The following is a 27793-nucleotide window of genomic DNA, read 5'->3' as shown; positions in this document are numbered from 1 at the left end:
CCCCCAATAAAAACGGGCACCTCCTCCTTGTAAAGCAAGTCATAAAGAAAAAAACAGAGACAGGTGTGTGTAAGATTAGGCATGGTTTGTGTGTGATGAAAGGTTTATGATGTGTTGTGCCTTGATACTAATCTCATTCGGCCACTGGGAAAGAAACTGGCCGAACAGGTTTGGCTTCAGGCAGTGGAGTCAGCTTGCCCAGGTCACAGAGGAGTCAGCAAAGGTGTACGTGTCCTTCAGACTCGTTTTCAGCATTAGACATTGGCCTATGTGAGGGCAATCATAAAATGGCTGTCGTTTAAATGGGTTCAGGACGGAAACACTGATATTCGGGTGATTTTGTTACCCGAATATGAATACAATGCTTGTGCATACTATTCTAATCATTCTCGGTCTGCTGATACCAAAATCGTTGTGATACGACGATGTTTATAACACAGGTCCAGAATTTTCAGTACCACAGGACCCGCCTAAAGACCGCTGTCCCTGCCAGGATCACAAATCCTGATGGGTTAACAGCGTCTTGGTTGTTGTCAGCAAGGGTAGCACTTAACTCACCACCACCTGGCTGATTACAACCTGTTCTCCACCAGTCTTTTCATGGCAGGAACCCTGCCATGAAAAGGCTGGCAGGAAGCCAGTGTCGGGCAGCCCAGCACTGTCAGAATGCTCACTGTCTGCCTTGCAGACAGTGCGCATTCCGAGGGTACTGGTAGACCCCATCCGTGCTATGAGATGGCACTCAGCTCCTTTAAGGAAGCCGAGTGCTATCTCATAGCACTGTTCCTGCTGGTTTATTCGGTGCGAATGTGCTATTCCAACTTTGTAATGGGGAGGGGGGTCCTTCCTGTGAGTTTGGCGGTCCTGTGGTGGGACCGCCAAACTCCTAATGAGGACCTAAATCTAAGTTTTATCCCAGCCTTCAAATGGTCAACAAAATTGACATAGTTATAAAACAAATGGACAAGTTGAAAAGGAACTGGAAACAGGGGGGTAATCTTACTAAGTGAGAAACAATAGCCCTGAAAAAAGCTGCAAGAAAATGTAACTATTGAAATTAAACTATCTACTAAAGGTGGTAATATAGCGATTTCAGAAAGGCCCAATATGTAAAAAAGGCATTAAGGCACATATCGTGATGACAGATCATGGCAACAAATATTTATTACCCAAGCTAATTAAGAACACAATTAATCCTCCAAGGAGAATGTTTCTTTCAAAGGTTCCACATTAGAGAATGTTTGAGAATACTTAGGGCCATATTTATACTTTTCGACGCACAACTGCGCCAACGCAGTTGTGCGTCAAAAAATCTACCGCCATTCTGAAGCGCCATGCGGGCGCCTTATTTATTCAATGACGTTAGCCGGCGTTAGCCGGCGGAGCTGCCTGGTGTGCGTAAAAAAAAATTACTTACACCAGGCAGCGCCGGCGTAGGGGGATATGGAGCTTGGGCGTCAAAAAATGGGGCAAGTCAGGCTGAGGCAAACTTTTCGCCTCAACCCGATTTGCGCCATTTTTTTTTACTCCCAACCCCCATTGAAGTGACTCCTGTCTTAGCATAGGACTTATGTCCCCTGGGAATGGTCATTGGGCACAGTGGCATGTAGGGGGGCACAAATCAGGCCCCCCTATGCCACAAAAAAAAAAAAATAATACTTACCTGAACTTACCTTAAGTTCCCTGGGATGGGTCCCTCCATCCTTGGGCGTCCTCCTGGGGTGGGCAAGGGTGGCAGGGGGTGTCCCTGGGGGCATGGGAGGGCACCTCTGGGCTCCTTCCGAGCCCACAGGTCCCTTAACGCCTGCCCTGACCAGGCGCTAAAAAAAACGCAAAAGCGGCTGGACGTCATTTTTTTTGACCCGCCCACTCTCGGGCGTCATTTTTGCCCGGGAGTGTAAATACAGCGCACATGCCTCGGAGTCATTTTTTAGAAGGGAACGCCTACCTTGCATATCATTAACGCAAAGTAGGTGTCCACGCTAAAAAATGACGCAAACTCCATGAACTTTGGCGCTAGACGCGTCTAACGCCAGAGTATAAATATAGAGTTCGTTTTGCATCGAATTTGCGTAAAAAAAAACGACGCAAATCCGGCGCAAACAGAGTACAAATATGGCCCTTATTTCCTAGTTTCCCTCATCAAGGATCTCAGTTCATATTTGAAGGAGAGGACAGATTTGATCACATACTTAAAGGAGATTCCAGGAAACAAAAACTACAACCTTACAGCCATGGATGCGGTTTCAATCTATACAATTATTAAACATGATGTAGGTCTTAAAGCCTTGAGGTCTTGAACATACACAAATAATTGAAGAGTGTTGGAAAATGGGTTATTGGTAAGGGCAGGTAGGTACCTACACTTAGCAATAGGCCACTAACCTCCACTTAGGTCCAGTTAGGTCTCAGTAAATTAAACCCAGCTCAACACTTGGTAGCTTGGCAACGAGCGATAGGGCTTAACTTAGGAGACAGAGTGTGAAGCATTCAAATATCACAAAACAGTAATTAAATAAAACACAGGAAGCAGTTTAAAAATCCAAAACCAATTCATAAAAACGGATTATATTTGTATCTTTAAAATGACACAAAAATGAATAAAATTGGATAAAGGGAACCGGAGATATGAATTTTTAAAGAATTATTGTTTTTTAGCGCCTAGAAACAAAAAGTGCCAATCAGGTCATCTGGTTGCACCTCGACCGGGGCAAAGTCAAAGTTTAAGGACGACCGCGATGGAGCCCTGCTCGGCTACAGCTCACGGGAGGCCTCGGTCAAAAGTTTACCTTCGACTTAGTCTCTTTTCTGAAGATTTTCTTCAGCGGGACGAACCTGCCAGTCCAATCCGACCTCCTGGAACTCTTCTCCGGATATGTGTCGCAGGAACCCTCTGTGGAGATTTTTACCTTTGGACTTAGTCGGTTTTTCCGAGGTGAAAATCCTTTGACCGGGGTAAACCTGAATCTTGATCCGGCGTCCTTGGAACCCTCCTCAGATACACTGGCTGGGAGGTCCCGGTCAACTTTTTACCTTCGGACTTAGGGCCTCATTATGACCCTGGCGGGCGGCGGAGGCCGCCCGCCAGGATCCCGCCCTCCAAATTACCGCGCAGCGGTCAAAAGACCGCGGCGGGTATTACGAGTTTTCCCCTGGGCTGGCGGGCGGTTCCAGTAAAACCGCCCGCCAGCCCAGGGGAAAACGACCTTCCCACGAGGATGCCGGCTCGTAATCGAGCCGGCGGAGTGGGAAGGTGCGACGGGTGCACTGGCACCCGTCGCGTATTTCAGTGTCTGCAAGGCAGACACTGAAATACTTTTCGGGGCCCTCTTACGGGGGCCCCTGCCGTGCCCATGCCATTGGCATGGGCACGGCAGGGGCCCCCAGGGGCCCCGCGACCCCCCCTACCGCCATCCTGTTCATGGCGGCTTTCCCGCCATGAACTAGATGGCGCTAGGGGGGGTCAGAATCCTCATGGCTGCGGAGCGCGCTCCGCAGCCATGGAGGATTCCAAAGAGCAGCGGAAAGTCAGCGGGAGACCGCTGACTTTCCGCTTCTGACCGCGGCTGAACCGCCGCGGTCAGAATGCTCATTGGAGCACCGCCAGCCTGTCGGCGGTGCTCCCGTGGTCGGTGGCCGCCAGGGTCAGAATGACCCTCTTAGTCTCTTTTTCTGAGATTTTCTTCAGCGGGACGAACCTGCAAATCAGGCCGGGTCGCAGTTGAGGCAAGCCGGCTAGAGTTGCCGCGGCGGGTCGGTCCCTCTATGGAGCTTTTGTTCAAAATTACTACAAACTTCTCCAAACTTCTGGGGCTTCTCCCAGATGTTCTTTTAAGGTTCTTTTGGGGTCCACAGCTCACCCCAAGGGTCCCAAAGCTCTGAGATGATCCTTGGGGGTGCGGCCTACAACTCCCAGAATGCACCTGGTGCAAACTCCTTTTTGGCCACTGGGAAGTGGTCAGCTGGTTGATTTCTTCAGGAGTTGGTGCAGGGGTCTCTGGTTAGCAATTCTTCACCTGTAGCAAACAGGGAGTCCCTCCTTGAACCAGTTGAAGCCAGCAAAGTCCTTCTTGTGGTGAAGCCCAAGTGTGCAGCTGGTGCAGTCCTCTGGGTGCAGGTTCCAGGTGCAGGCCAGGGGTCCAGCAGGGCAGTCCTTCTTCTGTAGTTCTTCTTGGTAGGGATGTGGTAGGGAACTGAGGTGTGGGTGGAGGTCTGCCAGTTGTATCCTTGCTCCTGGGTGAAAAACAGAGGGGTCCTGATTTTCCAATCAGGTGCAGGGTCCTTCCCCCTGTGATGACCACTTCCTGGGAAGTGTGGCAAAAATCAATCCCAGGAGACAACAATGCTCAAAAATCCATCATGGCTGAAAGTGATTTTTGGAGGTTACATCTGGCTGAGCCCACCCACTGGTGTGGCTAAAAATCATAAACACACCCCTCTCCTGCACTCTCCTAATCTAATTAAGGGGGCACCTAGTTGTCTGTGGTTGCAGGATGTGGGGGTGTTGCTGGGTTGCTCCAAATGTCCTTCTCTGCCTTTGAAGACCAGTTTGGCAGCCCTCCCCCTTCCTGCCTTACCATCTGCTGAGGGGAGATCCCCTCCCACAGGCACATCTCTTTGTGTGAAGCCAGGCCACTTCACACCTCATCAAGGCAGCCTGGCCAGGCTGCCAGAGACTGGCCAATCAGGGCACAGCAGCAAAAACAATGCAGGGCTGAAACTGGCAATTTTTCAGGTAAAGTTTAAAACTCTTTACCTGAACAAGTTATATTAAATCCCACAAGTGGAAGTTGTGGGATTTATTATAACAATTAATTTGATACCAAACTCTTGGTATCCATTACTTAAGGGGACTTTAAAAATTAAAATAAAGTCTCCCCATTCTAGCCTATGAAGGCCATTCACTACAATGAGGGAAAAATGAATTTGGCTGTTTTTACCTCACCAGGGCTTATAAAACTACTTTGATAAAGTCCCTGCTTATAGTTACATGGCACCCAGCCCTAGGGGCACATAGGGCACACCTTAGGGGTGACTTATATGTAATAAATAAGGTAGTTTAAGACTTTGGAACTACTTTTTATTCCAAAGTCGAATTTGCATATAACTTTAATTTAAAAGCAGCCAACAAGGCAGGCCTGCCTTTAAAATGACACTGGGCATCTCAGTAGTGCACCTATGGGTGCACAACCTATGCTGTGGTCCCTAAACCTACATGCCCTACCATATACTAGGTACTTATAGGTAGGTTAACTTAGCCAATTATAATTAGCCTAATTTGCATATTGATTTTACACAGAGCACAGGCCCTGGGACTGGGTAGCAGTACCCAGGGCACCATCAGAGTCAGGAAAACACCAGCAAAAAGTGGGAAATGGGGGCAAAAAGTTAGGGTGCCTCTGCAATCAGCCCAGTTTTCTCACAAAGAGAATATGAAGATATGTTTGGAACACAATTTAGTCATATTTAATGGTGAGATATTTAGAAAGAAATGGGTACCCTGTATGGGTGTTTCCTTCTCCATAAGCTTTTCAAATCTCACCATTGGGTGATGGGAGAGAATGGTGATATCATGGACAAAGTCATAATCTGGTTAAGATTTATCTATGACTTACTGATGATTTGGGATGGATAAAAGAGGAATTTCAAAAATACCACAATACAAACAACTTGAATTTGAAATTCAACTATGTTCAGTAATGAAATATTCATGTTCTTAGACACTAAGGGGCATATTTATACTCTGTTTGCGCCGGAATTGCGTTGTTTTTTTTGACGCAATTCCGACGCAAAACTAACTCCATATTTATACTTTGGCGTTAGACGCGTCTAGCGCCAAAGTCCATGGAGTTTGCGTCACTTTTTAGCGTGGACACCTACTTTGCGTTAATGATATGCAAGGTAGGCGTTCCCGTCTAAAAAATTGACTCCGAGGCATGTGCGCCGTATTTACACTCCCGGGCAAAAATCACGCCCGGGAGTGGGCGGGTCAAAAAAAATGACGTCCAGCCGCTTTTGCGTCGTTTTTTTGCGCCTGGTCAGGGCAGGCGTTAAGGGACCTGTGGGCTCGGAAGGAGCCCCAGAGGTGCCCTCCCATGCCCCCAGGGACCCCCCTGTCACCCTTGCCCACCCCAGGAGGATGCCTAAGGATGGAGGGACCCATCCCAGGGAACATAAGGTAAGTTCAGGTAAGTAATTTTTTTTTTTTTGTGGCATAGGGGGGCCTGATTTGAGCCCCCCTACATGCCACTATGCCAAATGACCATGCCCAGGGGACAAAAGTCCCCTGGGCATGGCCATTGGGCAAGGGGGCATGACTCCTGTCTTTGCTAAGACAGGAGTCATTTATATGGGGGTTGGGAGTCGAAAAAAATGGCGCAAATCGGGTTGAGGCGATAATTTTGCCTCAGCCTGACTTGCCCCATTTTTTGGCGCCCAAGCTCCATATTCCCATACGCCGGCGCTGCCTGGTGTACGTTATTTTTTTTGACGCACACCAGGCAGCGCGGCCGGCTAACGCCGGCTAACGTCATTGAATAAATACGGCGCCCGCATGGCGCTTCAGAATGGCGTTAGCCGGCGTTAGATTTTTTGACGCACAACTGCGTTGGCACAGTTGTGCGTCGAAAAGTATAAATATGGCCCTAACATTTTCATTGAAGTTGGGAAAATCCAAACTACTCTACTTCAGAAACCAGCATTAGCAAACTGTATTTTACACAGTAGAAGCTTTCACCAGAAATCCTGCATTAACAATATTCCTTAAGGTGAAGTTCTTCATGGCCAAAGAACAGGAAGACTTGAGCTATGAAAAAAGATGGGATTTGTGAATAGGAGAAACCATAATACAAAAAGTGTTGAAAGAGCAATAAAACGAACCAAACAGCATATGCTGATAACAAAAAAAATGAAAAGATGACATGAAATCTGTAAAAGCTAACACAATAATGTTGATGATAAACCTAATTAAAGGTTCACTGAAAATATATCAGACAATTCAGAAAAAACTGAGAATATTAAAAAATGACCCAACTCATTTTGCGAGGGACCTTAGAGAATCATCCGGTAATAACTAATATGTCAGCAAGAAGTATTAAGGATACACTGATACACTTACTTTAAAAAAAAAAAAAGTAACGAAGGAAACAGGCTAAAATCTCAATCTGTGTTTTACAAATGTAATCATTGTAGAATATGTCAGAAAGCTACTATAATTAAGAGTTCAATATGAGAAAAGGCATGACAAAAACAATCAGCAAGAGAATACCCTGCAAAAGCAAATTTGTTGTGTATATTCTCAAATGTCCATGGGATCTTGCCTACATTGGGATCACAATAGTACAAAACACAAACGCAATAACCAATTACCTCAGGGGATTCTCTTTGGCAAAACCCCTTGAACAGGTACACAAGAGAGATTGGGGAAACTTAAAACATATAGGGTTGACAAGATTGAACAAACTGAGAGAGGTAGTGATAGGGAATTAGCCCTGAGAAAATTGGAATTGTGGTATATCTTGAATGGTGGAACACTGATCACCCCCAAGAGTTGAACTAGGATGAACAAATGTATATGCATCTGCAATGAGCTAACCTGTTTAACTAAATGGGGTTAAAGGCAATGATATGAATTGCTTGAAACAACCTATTGTGGGACATTTGGGTACCGAAGCAAAAGTCCACTAGAGGACTGATCTCCAAGGAATGAAGAAATTAAAAGGAACCTGCTATTACAATAAGTATACTGGATACTCACACTAGGGCATATGGCGAATATCAGAAAATCACCTTTAACAATAAATAACACATAATGCAAAATAATACAAAAACATATCCTACCATTCAAAAATCAAAAAAAGTGTTAGGTACAGTTTTATTGCTGAAGAGATGAAGCTCCATAACTATCCAGAAGGAAATAAATAATTAATAAATAAAAATAAAAATCCTCAATAAAATGCAAAAAAACAAAATCAAGAACAAAAATAAAATCTCAAGGGTGTGATAGCAATCCATGGAGACCAACAAAAAACTAAAAAATTAAGTTTAATTAATGCTCCAGGAAAATTAAAAAACAAGGACCTTAAAAATAACAATGGTTAAAACATAGGCAAATTTATGTCCTGGGAGTGGGGGGAGCATCCAAATGAAACATATCTTGGACGACACAAATGACAAACCTGTAAAAGAAACATAAAACACGCACCCACAAAATATATAAATGCCATAAGCTATTCAATGCAATATTCAATTTAAACAACACATACAGCCAATACGTAACTAGCAAACACAATATATGTATAACTACAATGTAATAAGGCCTATGCTACTCAATTACCACAATACATTTCTAGCACTAACCAATCAAAATATTGAATTCACTGTCCTAAACTTACCAACATGGTCCTATACACAATAATCTTACCTGAACCGAAGAACGGGAATAGGGGAGAACCATGACTGAATGCAACCTGGAACAGCCCAAAATAACATAGACTAAAAAATTAGGAATGAAGTGAATAAAATGGCCACTTCATAAACATAAAAAAGCCTCAAACCAGTAGAGAACAACTTAATATAAAAACATATGATTTCTTTTTTTAATTTAATGTATAAATATATTGTGAAAAATAAAAGTAAAACATTAAAATATGTAACTGTACCAAAAATGTAAACATATGTCAAAAATAACTTTAAATGAAAATGTAAACATTATTTAAAACATGCATAGTACTTTTAATATATAATATATTTAAAATATTTTTGAATATTCAACGTACAAAGTAAATTATAAGCATGAATAAAAAAATATTTTTATGAAAATATTCTGTCAAAAAGATATGTATGTAGAAAAATTGAAAAAATATAAAATGTTTAAAATATATCAAAATAACTATAATAAAACATACCAAAGAGATATATACTTTAAAATATTTATGTACAAAACTATTACATTAAAAAAATATGACAATGTATTTTGAAATGCAAATAAATATACAATGTATACAAAAAAAGAATTACACAACTGTATGTGTGGCTGCAAGGAAGTTGAATTTCACATCTAAAGAAGGTTCCTTGTTGACCAGAAACTTTTGGTATCTGTTGAAGATATCTTTGTCCGTATTGGTCATTTTACTTTTGAAGCTCAGATTCTTCGAGTGGGGCCAGGCAGCAGGCTGTAGACAAACAGTGCACCATTAAACCAGATACTTTCTCCATGAGATTTCACTAAATCAGATTTGCCGGTGTGGAATAGCTCAGTGCGGGGGCAACGCAAATCTTCATGCAGCAACATATCTTTATCGGATTAGCTTGACAAGTTGCCCCTGATCCTCTAGAGGTCTTTGTGGGCCACAAAGTTTCAGGAGATGCTAGGGGAAGTACATTTTGACACAACTCAGCGTTCCAGGGCCTGAAGAAAAGCTCTTAGGGTCAAGACTCAATCCAGCAGAATCCAGCAGCAGGGTCCAGGTTAGGTCCTATTGTAACTGGTCAGCTGGGCAGTTGCAGGAAAGGCCTCCTAGAGCATATTTTGTCCCTGTAGCTTGAAGAGGACATCAGCCTTTTAACCCTTGGAGTACACATCATTGCACTGGGTACTAGAGGGAGAGCATGTTCAGTCCTCTTCTGATCATCCACAGGCCCAGTAGTATCCTAAGAAGGGTACCGCATTTGCCACATGTATTCTTAGCACCAACTCTTGGTGGGAGTTACTCCTGGCAGCTACCTAACCAATAGGATAAAAGTTCCCAGAGCTAACCATATCCACCTTTGCAGCACTTCCTGTGTGCCCTACAGCAAACAATTCCACAGTGCTCCTCTCTTCCCAAATCGAAGATGGTGGAACCCTTCTCCTGTTATGCTGAGCTTGTCTGCCCAACCAAGAAGTTCTGCCAAAGAAATCAACATCCACTCCTCTTTGGTCACTCTAAACCTGTTCTGGAGACAGCTTCTCTTCAACTGGGATTGATGCCTGCCTGACTGGATGAACAAAGGAAGGAACCGCCCAGGTGTTAGGTATTGAAAGTTAATCAAATATCTGGGAATAGCTTAAACTGTAACACTGCAAGAGGGACAGAAACACCTCCCCATTCCCAAGGCCTTTGATCTGGACTGGGAACAGTTTTCACTCCTTATCAAGGGGGGTGGTAGTTGAAGCCCATGCAAATTGGCCTTCAGAGGCTTTTGGCAGGGAAGATGTAATTTTCTAACACAGCATTTACCTTAATAATTCTTAAAATTCAAATTGACCATCAAACTGGATTTTGAATAACTAATCAAAATAATCTTTCAATTATATTTCTAGTTGATTCTTAAATAAAATTAGCATTATTAAATCTAATAATGTAACCCTGTTTAGTCCTATTGAACAGCCAGCCTTGCTACAGTGAAATTTACTTTTAGAATTTTTTTTTAACCTTAAGAACACGTTGAACAATAAACATTTACATGTCCTACTTTTGAATATTGTATGCAGTGCCTTAAAGACCATGGGGGTCATTCCGACCCTGGTGGTAAAAACCACCAGGGCCGTGACCGACGGAAAGCACCACCAACAGGCTGGCGGTGCTTTCCTGCCCATTCTGACCGCGGCGGTAAAGCCGCGGTCAGAAAAGGGGATCCGGCGGTTTCCCGCCGGATTACCCATGGCTGGGCTGAATCTCCATGGCGGCGCTGCTTGCAGCGCCGCCATGGAGATTCTGACCCCCTTCCCGCCATCCTGTTTCTGGCGGTTTTTACCGCCAGGAACAGGATGGCGGGAAAGGGTGTCGTGGGGCCCCTGGGGGCCCCTGTACTGCCCATGCCACTGGCATGGGCAGTGCAGGGGCCCCCTAACAGGGCCCCAGCATGATTTTCACTGTCTGCTTAGCAGACAGTTAAAATCGCGACGGGTGCAACTGCACCCGTCGCACCCCTACAACACCGCCGGCTCCATTCGGAGCCGGCTCCTGTGTTGCAGGGCCTTTCCCGCTGGGCCGGCGGGCGCTCCCTTGGCGGGCGCCCGCCGGCCCAGCGGGAAAGTCGAAATGGCCCCAGCGGTCTTCTGACCGCGGAGCGGTCTTTTGACGGGGGAAGTTTGGCGGGCGGCAACCGCCGCCCGCCAAACTTGGAATGACCCCCCATATGGCCTACTCAGGGATAACTTGTAACTATTTAAAAGGAAGGCTTCTACTTATCAAAACAAATTATTTTGGCAGGTCAAGTTTACAGTTTAAACCTGCAATGGACGGGCTAAAAACGGTAGGCCTATAGTCCCCTTTGCACTGTCGCTATGGTGGGTGGCATAATAGGGGCAGCAGTCCACTAGAGACATTTTGTTTACAGGCCCTGGGTACACGTTGTACCATATATTGTGAATACATAGGTAAGTTAAATATTCCAGTCAGGGGTATGACAATTTTATCATGTTGAAAAGGGGAGCACAGGCACTGTACCACTGGTCAGGAGGAGTAAAGTGCAGTGGGTGTGCAGTTCTGCAGTGATGGTCCAATGTATCGACTTTTGGTAATAGGACAAACTGAGGTCATCAAGGGAATCCTTTATAGGAAGCACAAACCCTCCCCTGCTACAGAACTGCACACCCATTAATCGATATAGGTTCCCATTAAATACATTCTATAGGAAATGACCAACTTTTGAATGATCTCCCCACAGATTTTTGAACTATTTACTTTGTTGTCTTTAGAACTCTGTGTATGTTACTCCTTCTAGCCAGTATTAAAATGCCTGTGCTCCCCTTTCAAATATGGTCACACTGGCATACTCCTAATTTGTGTATTTAAATTGCCAATGGGTTCCTAGTACATGATACAATGTGTTCCCATGCCCTACAAGTTAAATGCCACTAGTGGACAACAGTACCTATTGTGCAATCCACTACAGTGGCAGTACAAGCATGGATTTAGCCTTATCATTGTACCTTGACTGAAGCAAAGTAAAAACTGTGGTTTGACTTCTAAAAAAACAACTGTTTATAGATCAAAACCTTCCTTTTGAATATTAATATCACTTCTATGAAGGCCTTGTAGCCCACAAGGCAGGGTGCATGGTATCTAAAAAAATAATATGCAGAAATATAATGTTAACATGTCCTTACAGTGAGTAGCACTCAAAAGCTATTTTCACTGTAGAAAGGCTGGCTGGGTCATAGAGAAACACTATGAAGCAATATTAAATATTATTTCTGCTAGGTCTTGTGAGTACACTAGCACATCCAAGAGGTCGATTACAGTAAGACACTGTTGCTTGCAACATTCAGACTTATTTGGGTATATTCGTCACATTCTTGAATATCAAGTTTGCAATAACCAATGCTTTTTAAATGTCTCATTTATTATAACCAATGCTTGCTGATTAAGCACACTGTGTTCCACCTGTTCCAACTGTAACTGCCAAAACATGTGCTCTTCACAATGTGATCTGTTTTGAGCATGTGCCACAATCAGGAGGATAATTGCTCATTTCCTTAACAAGTAACCAACTGCCTTTCCACCTGCTCCAACTGTAACTGCCAAAACATGTGCCCTTCACAATGTGATCTGTATTGAACATGTGCCCAAATCAGGAGGGTAATTGCTAATTTCCTTAACAAGCAATCAACTGCCAAAAGACACATGTGCCCATTTTATCATTTAAGGATGTTTGTGTGTTTGAAGCCTTGCTTGGCTTCGTACCTTTTGCTATGCTCACCTGTTCCCAGTCAAGTCGAGTTCCTTGTCTTCAAGCCTACCTCTAGGCAAGTTCCTGTGCAAATCAAGTTCCTTGTTTTTCAGCCTGTCTCCAGTCAAGTTCCAATGCTCCTCATTCTCCGACCAGCTTCCAGTCGAGTTCCAGCATTTTCTGTCCTCCAGACAGCCTCCAGTCAAGTTCTGGCGATCCTTTCCCTCCGGTCAGCTTCCTGCTGAGTCCTGGCTCTCCTCTTCTGTCTTTTGCTGATGATCCCGTATTTCCTGTAAAAAAGAGAAAATAAGAAAGGTGAAAACACCCAGTTCGGGTTCTTCTGAAATTTTCAAGAAGGTAACTTCATTTCAAGGCAAAGAAAGATTAATCGCTTAAATGAAACAAAACAGAGCTCTATCTTTTAAATAATCTATGACATTAACAACTAGCATGATTTATCGTTTGGGTGGGAATCCAAGATACCGCTAAATAGACATTAAGGAAAGATGTACTTAATGTAACAAGTGCTCCCCTGAGAAATAGGAAGTTAGAAATAGAGCAAGTTTATTAGAACTATTATTGGCAAGAGATTACGCCAGAACACAAAGAAGACCTTTAGTCAAGTTGATTGTTTTTGATTTTGGACATTGCTTCAGAGACTCTGAAAGTATTGTAAAAAGAGGAAGAGACTTGTTCAGCCTTATAGAAATGTATGCACAATGTGTCAACAATTACTGACATTATGCAATGTACAATAGTTTATGCAAGTTCAATGTATTAATGAAGTAATTCTTTTGCAGTCCAGAATACTAAAAAACCAAGGCCCTGATTTATACTTTTTGGGGCAAAACTGGACTAACACAGTTTGGCACCAAAAAGTTTAGCACCGGCTTACACCATTTCTGTGCACCAGCCGGGCACCATATTTATGGAATGGTGAAAGTCGGTGCAAAGGGTAGGCTAGTGTAAAAAAATGACGTTAGTCGGGTGGGGCTGGAGGTATGGAAGAAGGGGGTTTTGCACCAAAAAAGGACGGTAGGCAGATTAGAGTAAAGAAATTTATTCGAGCCTGTCTAGAGTCATTTTCTGACGCAAAACCATCCATACCACATGACTCCTGTCTTGGAAAAGACAGGAGTCATGCCTACCACCCCAATGGCCAGCACAGGGGACCAGGGTCCCCTGGACATGGGCATTGCACCCTGAGCCATGTATGGGGGCCCATTTCAGGGCCCCTTATGGCACTTAGTAAAATAAAATAAAATACTTACCTGTACTTAGCTGTACTTAGCTGTACTTTCCAGGGATGGGGTCCCTCATCCTCTGCTGTCCCTCTGATGTGGGTGGGGGTGTCCCTGGTGGCTGGGGAAGGGCACCTGTGGGCTCATTCCGTGGTGGTCCACCATGGAAATAGGCCCACAGGTCCCCTAATGGCTGCATTGACCCAGGCGTTAAAAAATGGCGGAAAGCATGCTTTGCACCATTTTTTGATCCATCCTCCCTCCGTGCACCATTTTTGCATGGGAGTATAAATATAGCGTTAAGGCCATAGAGTCATTTTTTGCACAGCAACACCTACCTTGCATCTCATTAGGGCAAGGTAGGTTTCCATGTCCAAAAAATAACTTTAACGCCATAAAGTTGCTAGCGCCAAAGTATAAATATGGAGTTAGTTTTGCACCAAATTAGAGTAAAAAAAAAAAAGAATCTAATTTGGCGCAAACAGAGTATAAATATGCCCCCAAGAATCCAGTATTTTGAGAAATCAGAAGTCATGACGCCCAACACGGCACACAGTCCAGGGGCCACCTGATCGATTCTGCAGTCCACAAACCAGAAGCTGGTATTTTCTCTTTCCAAAACACCCTTCCCCTTGAGCACTTGCAAGAGGGCAATGTACTCTTCATCATGGTCAAGTTAGTCCTCACTGGGATTGGGGAATTGTCATCGTCCATCGGAACGTCTGGAATTCAGGTGAGTGGCTTGCATAGAACAGAAAAACAAGCCACAACATTAAAGTTCCCTTGGGGCGAAGTCATCATGGATCACAAGTCTGTAACTGATTCAGATCATTTAACCCCTACTGAGCAGTTGGCAGTTCTAGTTCAAAATGTACAGGAGCAAGTCCTGAAACTACTAACTGAGAATCAAGAGATCAGGGAGAGCCTAACACGTTCTACATCCTTCACGCAATGTAGGAAACCCTCAGGTCCAAGGCCCATTATTAATCCTCCAAAAATACGGTTCTCAACCCTCCACTTCCACTCCTGCTAAACCCTCTGACCACAATCTACATGTAATAGTGACCACTCCAATATCTGTGCCATTGGGCAACCCTTAAAAATTCCCTGAGGATAGCTCTCACTTTGCTGCTTTCGTGAGCCATTGCCAATTGCATTTTTTGTGTAAACCTCAAATATTCACATCTGATGCTGCTAAGGTAGCTTTTGTAGTTTCCTATCTCAGTGGTGTTGCTGCAAATTGATCTATTGCACTTATTGAAAACAATTCTCCCATCCTACATAATTTTGCCACCTTTAAGGCAGCCCTCATGCAATAGTCTGCCCAACATGTTTTTATCCAGTATTGTGATAAGGAATTATTAAATTTACGACTAGGGTCGAGGGACCTCCTCACTTAAATTCCTACTTTCAACTGGTTAATTACTGAGAGTAGATGGCTTGAAAAAAAAACATACCTCACTTTTTTACAGAGGCCTGAGGAATGATTTAAAAGATAGTTTATCCCATATTGTTGAATTACCAAAAGATTGTGCTGAATGTGTTAATTTAGTAGTGAGACTAGCTCATTGGTTAGGATAAAGGATATCTGATTGTCCTTGGAGTGAACCCAAGGTCGTTGTTTTAAAAACAGTTAAAAAATAAATTGCAGAAAAAGAACAGGAACCAGAACCCATGCAAATTGGGAGAGATAAAGGTCCTTTATCTACTGAAGAGAAGGAACGGTGCAGTAAGGCCAGTCTGTGCCTATACTGTGGTAAATTTGGTGACTTCACAAAAGACTGCACAGTTAAACCTAAAAAAGCTTTCACTAGTTTGAGTGTTCCTGAACTGCAGCAGGAAATCTAATGCTCTCGGAGAGAACTGAGATTGCCTCTCAGAGAGGGTCCTTTTCCCAGATCTCCCAGTACTTGACTAATGTACTAAACCATGTGCCTAGACACCTGACTATTTTGGAGTAACTCTGATTCTATCCCCTCAGAATAGACAAAGGCGGTCATTATGAACATGGCAGGAAAGACCGCCGTGTCGACGGTGAACAGAATCCCGCCCTTGACGCTGAATGGAAACCCACCATAAAATGAATGAAAAACCCAACCCCAAGGAATAGCGGCCCGCCCCAACTTGCCACCGCCAAGCACACCCACATCCCGACCTCCAAATAATGATGCACAAATCACCTCGGTGGACAGTGGAGGCCGGACAACCATTGGTGGCTGCGACTGCCAAGGGCGGCAAGTGGACTCAACAGCAAGAAGTGCACACAATGGATAGGTGTATTATCCACACACCTGACACACATCCAGAACCCCATAAAACACCCCAGACACACCCCAGAATCCCTTGCAACGAAAGCAGGAAAAGAAGACAGAGAGCACCAGAGCCAGACAACGAACACCAGCATACCGGAGACGCACACCGACCCACAGAAGAGCACCTTTACCTCGTTCCCAGTCCCGACGCCATCCACCACACTCACCATGTCCCCCCCAAAAATCCAAGCTTCACCGAAAGGGGGTTAAGGACCATGGTGGACGAGATCTTGAAGGTGCAGCCACAAATCTTCGTGGGCGAGGTGCAGCACACACCCATCGCCCGGAAATTGGAGCTGTGGCAGACCATTGTGAACAGGGTGAATGCAGTGGGACACCATCCACGCACCAGGGACGACATCCGGAAGAGATGGAATGACCTGCAGGGGAAGGTTCGTGGCATGGCATCCAGGTGCCACATCGCAGTGCAGAAGACTGGGGGAGGACCGCCACCAACACCACCCGACTACACCGACTGGGAGGAAAAGGTACTGGCCATCCTGCACCCAGAGAGACTCACATGACTCACTGGAGGAATAGACTCGGGTAAGTCATCTACAATTACCCCATATCCACCACAGCTGCAATGCATGCACCACCCCACCCCACCCACACCCACCTGGACCTACACCCCACCCAGCCATTACCTACTACATCCACCCCCCCGCATTACCGACCTCAAACCCACTAACAGACCCACATCACTCCCGCTGTGCACAGCCACCCACCCCTGCACGTACCCACAATGGAACAATACCCCCCACCACAATGCAACCCCACACTGGTGCTAAATGCAATGTTAAGCACCCTGGAAGGCCATTGAAAGTAACACCAGGACAAAATAGCCCAGTCCTGTACACCTCAAACCTACATGCATATGTAACAGGCATGTCTATGTCCCCCAACAGGAACCACCACCCATACAACCCTAACGGACGGGACAAGGAGTGCCACTGCCCTCCAGGGAGACAGAGGCACCTCACAAGACACTGGCGAAGGATCCCTGGACACTGATGAGCAGGCAGGCCCCTCACAAAGTCCTGGACTCTCACCATGCAGCAGCCCCACCCAGGAAACCACTGCCACCCCTACCACCCAGTCAAGACCAGCAGCCCAGGGCAGGGGTACCCACACCAGTGTACCCAGGGCACAGACTGGTGGAACACAGGTACAGATGCCACAGTCTCCCTCTCCCAACATGCAGGAATGCGAGGGCCCCAGTACAAGTGGCACTGCCAGACCTGTGCATGGGACACAGGCACAGGGGGCTAGGGCAAGTGCAAGGGTCTCAGTGGGCCATGGGGGAGGCCACAGGATGGATGCAGCAGCCCATGAAGTTATTTCAGAGGTATTGGGGGCCTACCAACACACCCAAGACAGGTTGATACAGATTGTGTCCACCTTGGAGCAAAGACTGAGGATGCAGCAGGAACAACACCAACAGGCCATGGAGCAGTAGAAAGAGCACAATGCCACAATGGCCACCATAGCAGGAGCACTGCTGCAGTTGGTGAAAAACCAGTCTGACACCCACACTGGACAAGAGGCCCCCACAACAGCCCTGGACAACCAGCATCAGATGACCCAAGCAGCAGAAACATCCCAGGAAATACCCTCCCAGGAAACCCAAGGGCCAACCATGTCACCCCAAGAAGCTCCACAGCAGGCGCCCAAACGTACTCTTAGGCCAAGATATGGCACTGGAAACCCAGCTAAGAACAAGGCCCCCCTCTAACAATTGACTCCACTACAAATGCAAAGCAACCATCCCACCCATTCCCCAACAACACTTAGCTGAGGGCAATTTGAAGTACTGTTCGACAAAATGGACCCATCAATACTATCCAACAAGGCAGCCACCATGTTGTTTTTGAGGACCCCCCACCCTTACGACTCCGATCACTGTAAATAGCACAAATCACTCACTTCTACCAATAAAACACATTTCACACCTGTAACACTGTCCCCTGTCTTAAATTGTGAACAAAGTGGAGTATGGTTGCAACTGGCAGAGAACTACCTTATTGTCAATTCTGTGCATGATGGTAGTCCTGTGTGCCCAAATGGTGGCAAGGAGGCAATGCATATATTTTCAGTCAGTACCATGCACAAGTGGGCCATGTATCGCCTATCATGACCAGCCCCCCCCCCCTATATGACAGAGCACACTGACAGTATTAGTCACTAACCCCAATGACAGGCTTAAGTCCCACACAGTTATTGGAAGTAGAGTTGTATCAGTTGGTTCCTGGAATTGACATCTTTCCCTTCCTCATCCTTACCATCACTCTCCTCACCTCTCTGAGGTAGCTGATCAGGACCTATAGCACCCTCCACCTCCAAGAGGGGGATAGAATGTCTCACTGCCACGTGGTGCAGCATACAGCAGGCCGCTACTATTCTACACACCTTATCAGGCCTTTAGGCCAGGGAACCCCCAGAGATATGTAGACACAGGAATCTAGCCTTCAGGAGACCTGTAGTTTGCTCTATTACCCTTCTAGTACGTCCATGGGCCTCATTGTAATTCCTCTCTGCATCCGTCCTGGGATTCCTCACTGGTGTCAGGAGCCAACGCAAGTTGGGATAGCCAGAATCACCTACAAAATGGTGCAATACAGACTCGTCATTGTAATGTTCCTTAGTCTGACAGGCCAGTTTTCTGCAATGTGTCAGTTAGTGACAGGCAAACTTACCTATGATCCACCCTCTGTCCTCTTGTAGTTGTTCCATCTTCTGTGGCACACTACTGTTCCTCAACACAAAGGAATCATGGACTGAACCTGGAAACATGTCATTCACATTAGAAATGTACTGGTCTGCAGTACGTACCAATTGGATGTTCATGGAGTGAAAGTTCTTCCTGTTTCTGTACACCTATTCACTCACTCTTGGGGGGATGATAGCTATGTGTGTGCCATCGATGGCACCTATGACATGGGGAATGTTGGCAAAGGCATAGAAGTCAGACTTGATGGCAGGGAGGTCAGTACTTTGGGGAAACCTCACATATGATTGCAGATGTTGTCCAAATGCATTCAGAAATCTTGTCAGTATCTGGCTGAACATTGGCTGTGAAAAGCCAGCACCCATGCCCACCGTCACTAGAAATGAGCCCGTGGCCAGGAAATAGAGTGCGGCGAGCACCTGCACTTCAGTTGTAATGGCATGCAATAGTTGCATGTGTGAGTCTGTAAGTGATTATGATCTGACGCTCCACCATGGTCCCCATATCCACAAGTGGTCTGTGCACCGATGGTGCCCTTCCTCGCCACAAGGGTCGATACCTACGAGGGGTTACAAAAAGGAGTGATGAAAGCACATACATAGGCACACTTGTCATCATATGCGCACGGCATTGTTCATTGCGGTGTGTCTACAATAACTGCTACCTGACAGATATACATGTACATCACAAAGAGGGAGCAGAGTATTTAATGTGTGCTACAATACTGAATGGACAGAGGCCTAGGTTCTTCATGTGGCTAGTAGGGCCTGCGTTGTGAGTATTAATTAATTGTAGATGCATAGGTAAAGGCAAAATGTATGCCCACTGTTGATCTGCCCTTTCGTTGTGGAAGTGACCTCATACCGCAGTGTGTTTACTGCTGTTCGCACCCTCATTGGTTAACATGGATGCCAATGGGGTATCCTGGCGTATCATGATCTCCGCCGGCGGTGACAGTGCACACCGCCGCAGAACGTACGCGCGTTCGTCATCATTTGATCACTTGACTCCCTGATCTCATGCGGACAGGTACTCCACTCTGTGTACTGCTGTGGACTGCCTCTGGCTATGGATGTGCCACGTGTTGCAGGGAAAAGGGCCCCGGCTTTCACCCAGGAAGAATTGGAGAAGCTAGTGGACGGGGTCCTGCCCCTGTACGCAAAACTGTACGGACGGCCAGAGGTACAGGTGAGTCTGGGTTTGAAGGGCACTGTGGGGACCGCCGGGGCCAGGGTCGGCGGGAGCACCGCCGACAGACCGGCGGTGCCCCGCAGGGCATTCTGACCGCGGCAGTTCGGCCGCGGTCAGATGCGGGAAACCGGCAGTCTCCCGCCGGTTTCCCACCGCCCTGCAGAATCCCCCATGGCGGCGGAGCGTGCTCCGCCGCCATGGGGATTCTGACACCCCCTACCGCCATCCTGTTCCTGGCGGGTCTCCCGCCAGGAACAGGATGGCGGTAGGGGGTGCCGCGGGGCCCCTGGGGGCCCCTGCAGTGCCCATGCCCATGGCATGGGCACTGCAGGGGCCCCCGTAAGAGGGCCCCACAAAGTATTTCAGTGTCTGCCATGCAGACACTGAAATACGCGACGGGTGCCACTGCACCCGTCGCACCCCTGCAACTCCGCCGGCTCCATTCGGAGCCGGCATCCTCGTTGCAGGGGCATTTCCGCTGGGCCGGCGGGCGCTCTTTTGGAGAGCGCCCGCCGGCCCAGCGGAAATGTAAGAATGGCCGCCGCGGTCTTTTGACCGCGGTGCGGTCATTTGTCGGCGGGACTTTGGCGGGCGGCCTCCGCCGCCCGCCATAGTCAGAATCAGGGCCTGTGTGTGTAATGGATAGTGTTGATTGGACATATGTGTGCACCTCTGAGCCTGCATGGGCCATGGTGCATGGCATGCTGCGTGCAACTGTCCTGTATGTCTGAGAGTACTGTCCGTCCATAGTGGACGATTAGCCAGCTGTTCCTATCATGCAAGTGCCTCACCTCTGCGTTCCATTTCTGTGTCGCCCTTTTAGGTCAGCGCCCACCAGAAGAGGGCACATTGGCATGTAATCGCCAAGGAGGTGCGGAACCAAGGGGTCTACAACTGGCGGAGCACCCACTGTCGAATGAGGTGGGAGGACCTGCGGCGCTGGGAGCGAAAGATCAGTGAAGCCCAGCTGGTGAAGTCCTCCCAACTTGGAAGGGGTGCCCGTCAGGCACTGACCCTCCTCATGCGATGGATCTTGGCGTTGGCCAACCCAGACCTGGTTGGGCGCTTGAAGGCTGCACAGCAGTCACAAGGGGGTGAGTACTCATTGACCATACTTCAGTCTGGAAGGATGTCTGGGTGTGCAATAGGGCTCATGCTGCTTAGAGGCAGGGAATTTGACTGGTGTCCATCTACTGTAAGTTCCCCAAAGGATGTAGGGGTGTCCCTGTCAGGTTTCACCTACTTCTGCTCCTAAGGTATTTCAGGGGATGGGTGTAGAGTAGTATTCTGGTCAGTAGTCAGGGGCAAGGCCATGGGCATAGTGAACGGTGCTGCCTGTTGGGTGTGTTTTCTTGGTGGGTGTATGTCTGACCATTATGTACCTGCATTCAGCTATTTACAACTGTCTCTCCTGTTTTGTCTCCCCATCCCTGTTCTCTTGTGCTGGTTTGGTACAGCATCAACATCAGACGGGGGAGCTGAGGCACCGGCCGTGGGGAGGCAGCAGCCCACGGATTCTCCGAGGAAGAGACAACTGATGCCCAGGGGACCAGTGGGTGGGAGGGCTAGGGGACTTCCACAGGGGAGGCTACTACCACAGGAGGTAGTGACTCTGAGACCTCCCCCTATGGGGGTCCACCAGTGGTGGCGGACCCTAGTTCACACACCACTACCGTGACATCTTCTGCCACCCCCATTCTATCACCGCCCTCCCTTCTGCTCCCCACTGAGTTGCCCGTGCCCGCCCACCCAGAAAGGTGGGCGTCTCCTTCGCCCCAGGCACCTCCTCCCCTGCCCCAGTCAGCCCTGCTCCCCTCACAGAGTAGGCTATTGACCTTCTGAGAACCATCTCTGTCGGGCAGACAACCATCGTCAATGCCATCCAGTGGCTAGCATCAGAGGTGCAGCAGACCAATGCCTATCTGGATGGCATTCACGGTGCAGTGTCTGCCCTACAGAGATCTTTTCAGGCTCTGGCCTTCTCTTGGACGGCAGCCAGTTTCCTTGGCCATTCCGTCCCCCCTCCAACCTCCTCTACCCCTTCCAGCACCCCACTCCCTTCAATCGTCCAAAGCACAATTCAGACACGCTAGCAAGCACATCAACACACAAGAAGCACACTTCAAAACACAAGCACCACACATCCCACCACAAGCATTCACACAGCTGCACTGACTACATGCACCCCATACCCCATACATCCACTCCCTCTGCCTCCACTCCCATGCCCTCATCCACACCCACCCCAATTGCTCCAAAGAATCTTTTCCTCTCCCGTGCTGACCTCTTCCAACCCACTGGCCCACCCCATCTTGTCCCAAAAGGTGCTCACCTCCTTGCCCTTACCGCTCCTTCTACATCACAGCCCACCCTGGTCCGCTTTTCACATTCCTGTGCCCCTTCCCCAGATAAGAAGAAGGCCCGGGCAAAACCTAGGCCATCCAGCTCCACCCAAGCTAAACAGCCCCCACCCCCTTCAAAGGAGAAGCCCACCCCCCTCCACCTTCCAAAAGAAAGTCAAAGGCCCACCCCGTTGAAAATCCCCACCCCCAACGCCCCCTGCCCACCTTCCGTGAGGTGCCTGGATGCCCACATGGTGCCCCATTATGTGGAGTACCAAGCACTTGTGGGAGTCAGGTTGGGCTCGCTGTGGCCCATGACAATTGTCAATATATGGACTGGCCATTGGCCCTGTTTGTACTGTTTTGGCTCTGTGAGCTTGTGAATAAAGTTTCTGTGTGGCCTGTGTTTGGGCTGCACGCCGTTAAACCCTGGTCATTTGTTTCACATTTTTTATGGGTGTGGGGCTTTTGTATGTACTATGGTCAAGTTGCTTTAGCCTTGTGTTGGGTAAGTACCTCTTGCTGTGGGGTGTATGACTTGTGCTGCTGGGAAGGGTTAGGGGGCGTTGCAGGATGGGTGGAGTGGGTGGGTATGTAACTGTGCCCTTTCCTCCCTTGTTTCATAGGTTGCGGTACTTACCGTTGTCGTCTTCGTCGGCGTTCTAGGTTGTGGAGGTATATGGTAAGGAGCAGGGCTGGCATGATCTGCAGCTCTCTATCCATGGCTGCCGCAGCGCGTTCTATGGGACTCTGGTGCGTGGTTCCTTATATTTGGTTCATTTCCGCCTGGCTTTGTGTGGCTGTGGTTCCCACCCCGGAACTGGCGCCGGAATGGTGGTTCATAATTTGATGGGCACGTTGGGCTTTTCCGACAACCTGTGGGCGGACTCCGCCGTCGTGGTCAGCACTCCTCTCCTGGCAGTGGGTGGTTCACGCGATGCGTGTTTTTCATTTGGACCATTATTTGGCAGTCCGGACCGCTCCTCTGTTGGCGGTTTCTACCGCCACCGCCGGCAGAGCGGAACGGACCGCCATGTTCAAAATGAGGGCCAAAGTCTGTCAATGCTCATAGACTCAGGTGCTACAGGTAACTTCCTTGATCTGGCCCTAGCAGCCAAGCTGGGAATGTCACATTTTACCAAGGCAGTACCCAAACCAGTTAGGGCAGTTGATGGCTCAGCCTTGTTCTCTGGACTTAGTCGGTTTCACACTAATCTGTTAATCATAGTATTTAACAATGGTCATACAGAAGATACAACCTCTGACTTAATTGATGCCCCCACCTTTCACATTATTTTTGGTATTCCCTTACTGGAACGCCATAATCCTAAAATTGATTTGGTTTCTCGAACAGTCACCTTGGACTCCACCTTCTACATGACAACGTGCTATCAAGAAGCCCTCTGTCCTGTGACATCCATACATTGTGTTGTAACCAATGACCCTTCTCCCACTACTCTACCAGAAGAATGTCGGGATTTCTAAGACATCTTTGACCCAGTCAATGCAACTCAGTTGCCACCCCATTCAGTTTATGATTGTCGGATAGACCTAGTTCCTGGAGCAGCCCTTTCAGTAGAATATTTGCATTAACAGAACCCAAGAATCAATATCTGCACAAGTATTTCGATGAGTTATTGGATTTGGGGTTTATAAGACATTCTACTTTTCCCATTTTGTTGCCTCTTCTCTTCATGGCAAAAAATCTGGAGATTTGCGGGCTTGTATTGATTACAAAATGGTTAATAAAGCAACCATCAAAAATCATTACCCCTTGCCTCTGCTACCGGTCCTTTTGGACCAAGTCCAAGGGTCCACCATTTATACCAAGATAGATTTGACCTGTGTATATCACCTGATCCCTGTCAAGGATGGAGGCAAATGGAAAACCACCTTTTGGACAAAGTTTGGTTTCTTCAAATACACTGTGATACCCTTTGGGCTTTGCAACGTCCCGGTGACATTCCAGTACTTTTTCAATGATGCATTATATGAGTTCCTAGATGTCTGCGCAGTCGTCTATATAGATGGCATTCTGATATTCTCTAAAAATAAGCAGAAAGAGACTCAGCAAATTAGGCCATTCTGCAACGTCTGTGTCAACACTCTGTGTATACCTTTAACACTGACTCAGTAGAATTCCTTGAATATCACTTATCACTCAGCAGCATTACCATGGACCCCAAAAAGGTAGACACTATTCTTTCATGGCCAATCTCTACATCTGTTAAGGATGTCCAATAGATTCTTGTTTTCGCCAATTTTTATAGGCGCTTCGTCCCACAATTCTCACTAATAGTGGTCCCTATAACCTCCTTATTAAAGAAGGGACAACCATTTATCTGGTTTCGAGCAGCGGAACAGGCCTTCACAACTGTCAAAAGGAGTTTCACCTCTGCTCCCATTTTACACCACCCAGATCCTGAGCAGCCATTTTACTTTGAAGCTGATGCTTCTCAATTCCCTCTGGGAGGTGTGTTGTTGCAAAAAGATCCACAAATAGAGCATCTCCATCCTGTAGACTATTATTCTAAAAAACTCCTTCCAGCTGAACAAAATGATACCATTGCTGAAAGAGTACTATTAGCTATTAAAACAGCATTTACTGAGTGGCGGCATCATTTGCTGGTAGCAAAGCACACTGTCACCATCTACACCGACCATAAGAATTTGCAATTCGTTAGTTCATCTAAGGCTTTGTCTCCTAGACAAATGCGCTGGCCTCAATTCGTCAGCGATGTTGATTTTGTTCTCATATACAGACTAGGGACCAACCAACTTCATTCAGATATCTTGTCACATATAGGGCACCTGGAGGCTGCCAATTCTTGTAACCCTTCCAGTATAATACCTGCAGACAAAGTGCTAGCATTAACCACAATAGATACCTTCATGGATAATGTCAAGACGGCATCTCATGACTTCCCCCCTGAACAGTGGTTCAGAAAACTATACAATATGATTGAACAGGACTATTACTTACATGCAGTGAAATTGTACATTCCAACGTAGGAATCGCAACATGAAGCACTAGTCTGGAGTAGTGATTCCACTCTAGCTGGACACCCAGGTATACAAAAGATTTTAGAAAACGGTTCATGAAAACTTTGGTGGAAAACCATGCGCCACATCCCAAAGCTGTGCTTAGAATAAATCCTCACACCTCGCCCCGCTGGTCTTCTCCAACCCTTGCCAATTCCCTCTAAACCATGGCATAGAGTCAGCATGGATTATATTACAGACATACCAGAATCTAACAGACATACTACCATGTGAGTTGTAGTAGACCTTTTGTTAAAAATGGAACATTTTGTGCCTCTCAAGAAATTACCAATGGCTGCTGAGCTTAGCACTGTGTTCCTACACCAATAAGTCAAACTCCCTGGCTTGCCCACGAAAATAATCTCCAATCGTGGAAGTCAATTCACATCAAGATTCTGGAAGGCCTTTTGTTCTTCACTTGTTATCGAAATAGCCCTATCCACTGCTTACCACCCTCAAACGGATGGTCAAATAGAGAAAGTTAACCAGACATTAGAAAAAACACTCATGTGCCTCCTGTCCTCACTAAAAGGGACTTGAGACAAAGCCCTACCGTTGACAGAATTCACATGTTATAACTCAATCCACTCAGGGTTAGGGTGCTCACCTTTTTATTTTCTCACCGCCACCCATCCCTGTAATCGCCTGGTAACCCTTCCAGACTTAACCCTTTTAAGTCACCTCCATCACTGAACGACTAAGGATTTTACAGGCCATCCAATGGAATGCGAAAAACCAGCAAGCTAAAAACAAGACCCTAATGAAATTACAAGCTGAGAAACACAAAAGCCCTGAACCCATGTATCAAATTGGAGATTTAGGGGCAAATGTACAAACGCATTTTCCCATAGACACACAATGGGTAAAACCATTTGATACATCTGTCCCTTAGTATGGCTCTCTACTCGTAACATTACCCTAGCAGGTCCCAGAAAACTACAACCATGTTAACTAGGACCATCCAAGATCACACAAGTTTTAGGACCAGCTACAATGAAGCAGCAACTACCTCCTGAATATACGATACACTCAGTATTTCATGTATCTCTGTTAAAACTCTACCACCCAAACACTAGACCTGCCTCACCACCCTCCAATCATTGTCAATGGGCATTAGGAATATGAGGTACATCAAATTTTAGACGCTAAGTGAATCCATGGTAAATTGCATTATCTGATAGACTGCAAAGGACATGATCCTTCTGAGCATTCTATGGAATCTGCATCTTTTGTTCATGCCCCTCATTTGGGACAACAATTTTATCTGCTAAATCCTATGAAACCACGCCCAGCACATCGGCCTTTGGGGGAGAGGGGTAACTGTTGTAGGTACCCTAGCACATCCAAAAGCTTGATTAGAGTAAGATATTGTTGCTTGCAACAATCAGACTAATTTGGGTATATTCATTAGATCCTTGGATATCAAGTTTGCAGTAACCAATGCTTTATTAAATGTCTCATTTATTATAACCAATGCTTGTTGATTATGCACATTGTATTCCACCTGCTCCAACTATAACTGCCAAAACATGTGCTCTTCACAATGTGATCTGTAGTGAACATGTGCCACAATCAGGAGGATAATTGTTCATTTTCTTAACAAGCAATCAACTGCCAAAAGGCACAAGTGCACTTTTTATTATTTATGGATGCTGGTGAGTCTGAGGCCTTGCTTGGCTACGTACCTATTGCTCAGCTCACCTGTTTCCAGTCAAGTCAAGTTTCTTGTCGTCCAGCTGAGTTCCAGTGCAAGTCAAGTTCCTTGTTTATCCGAACTAATATTGGCAAGAGATTACACCAGAAAGCAAAGAAGCCCGTTAGTCAATCCAAAAAGATGAGTGTGACCTACCATGATCACATAACTGATGTGGGTGATGAGCATAGTCAATAGTGACATGGTCCTTTGAAGATGTTCCAAGATGGTTCAATGGTATCGTTCATCATTAGCTAGCCTTGATACCTTGGACATGAGCAATATGGAGATAATGGTTGATATGCAGATGTGAATGAACCTTGCCCTTTAAGATATCATTGTGATGTGTGCTGACCAAAGTGTGATGCCTTCAGATTCTGTTTCTTTTTCATGCCTGTTTTTCATGTGCATAAAATACATTTGGCCGACATGTCCCATTTGTGTTTCATTTGTCAATATGACCCTATCCCAGAAGCATGAATTTGATAAGCGGGAAGAATGCTACCGCTACATCTGTCTGGTGCAGATGGGCTTCCAGAGGGTGGGGCAGCTGTACGAGTGAGAGTGATTATTGGGCTCCTGGAAAG

This window comes from Pleurodeles waltl, chromosome 4_1, assembly GCF_031143425.1.
Source record: "Pleurodeles waltl isolate 20211129_DDA chromosome 4_1, aPleWal1.hap1.20221129, whole genome shotgun sequence".
NCBI lineage: Eukaryota > Metazoa > Chordata > Amphibia > Caudata > Salamandridae > Pleurodeles > Pleurodeles waltl.
This window is presented reverse-complemented; position numbering follows the sequence as displayed.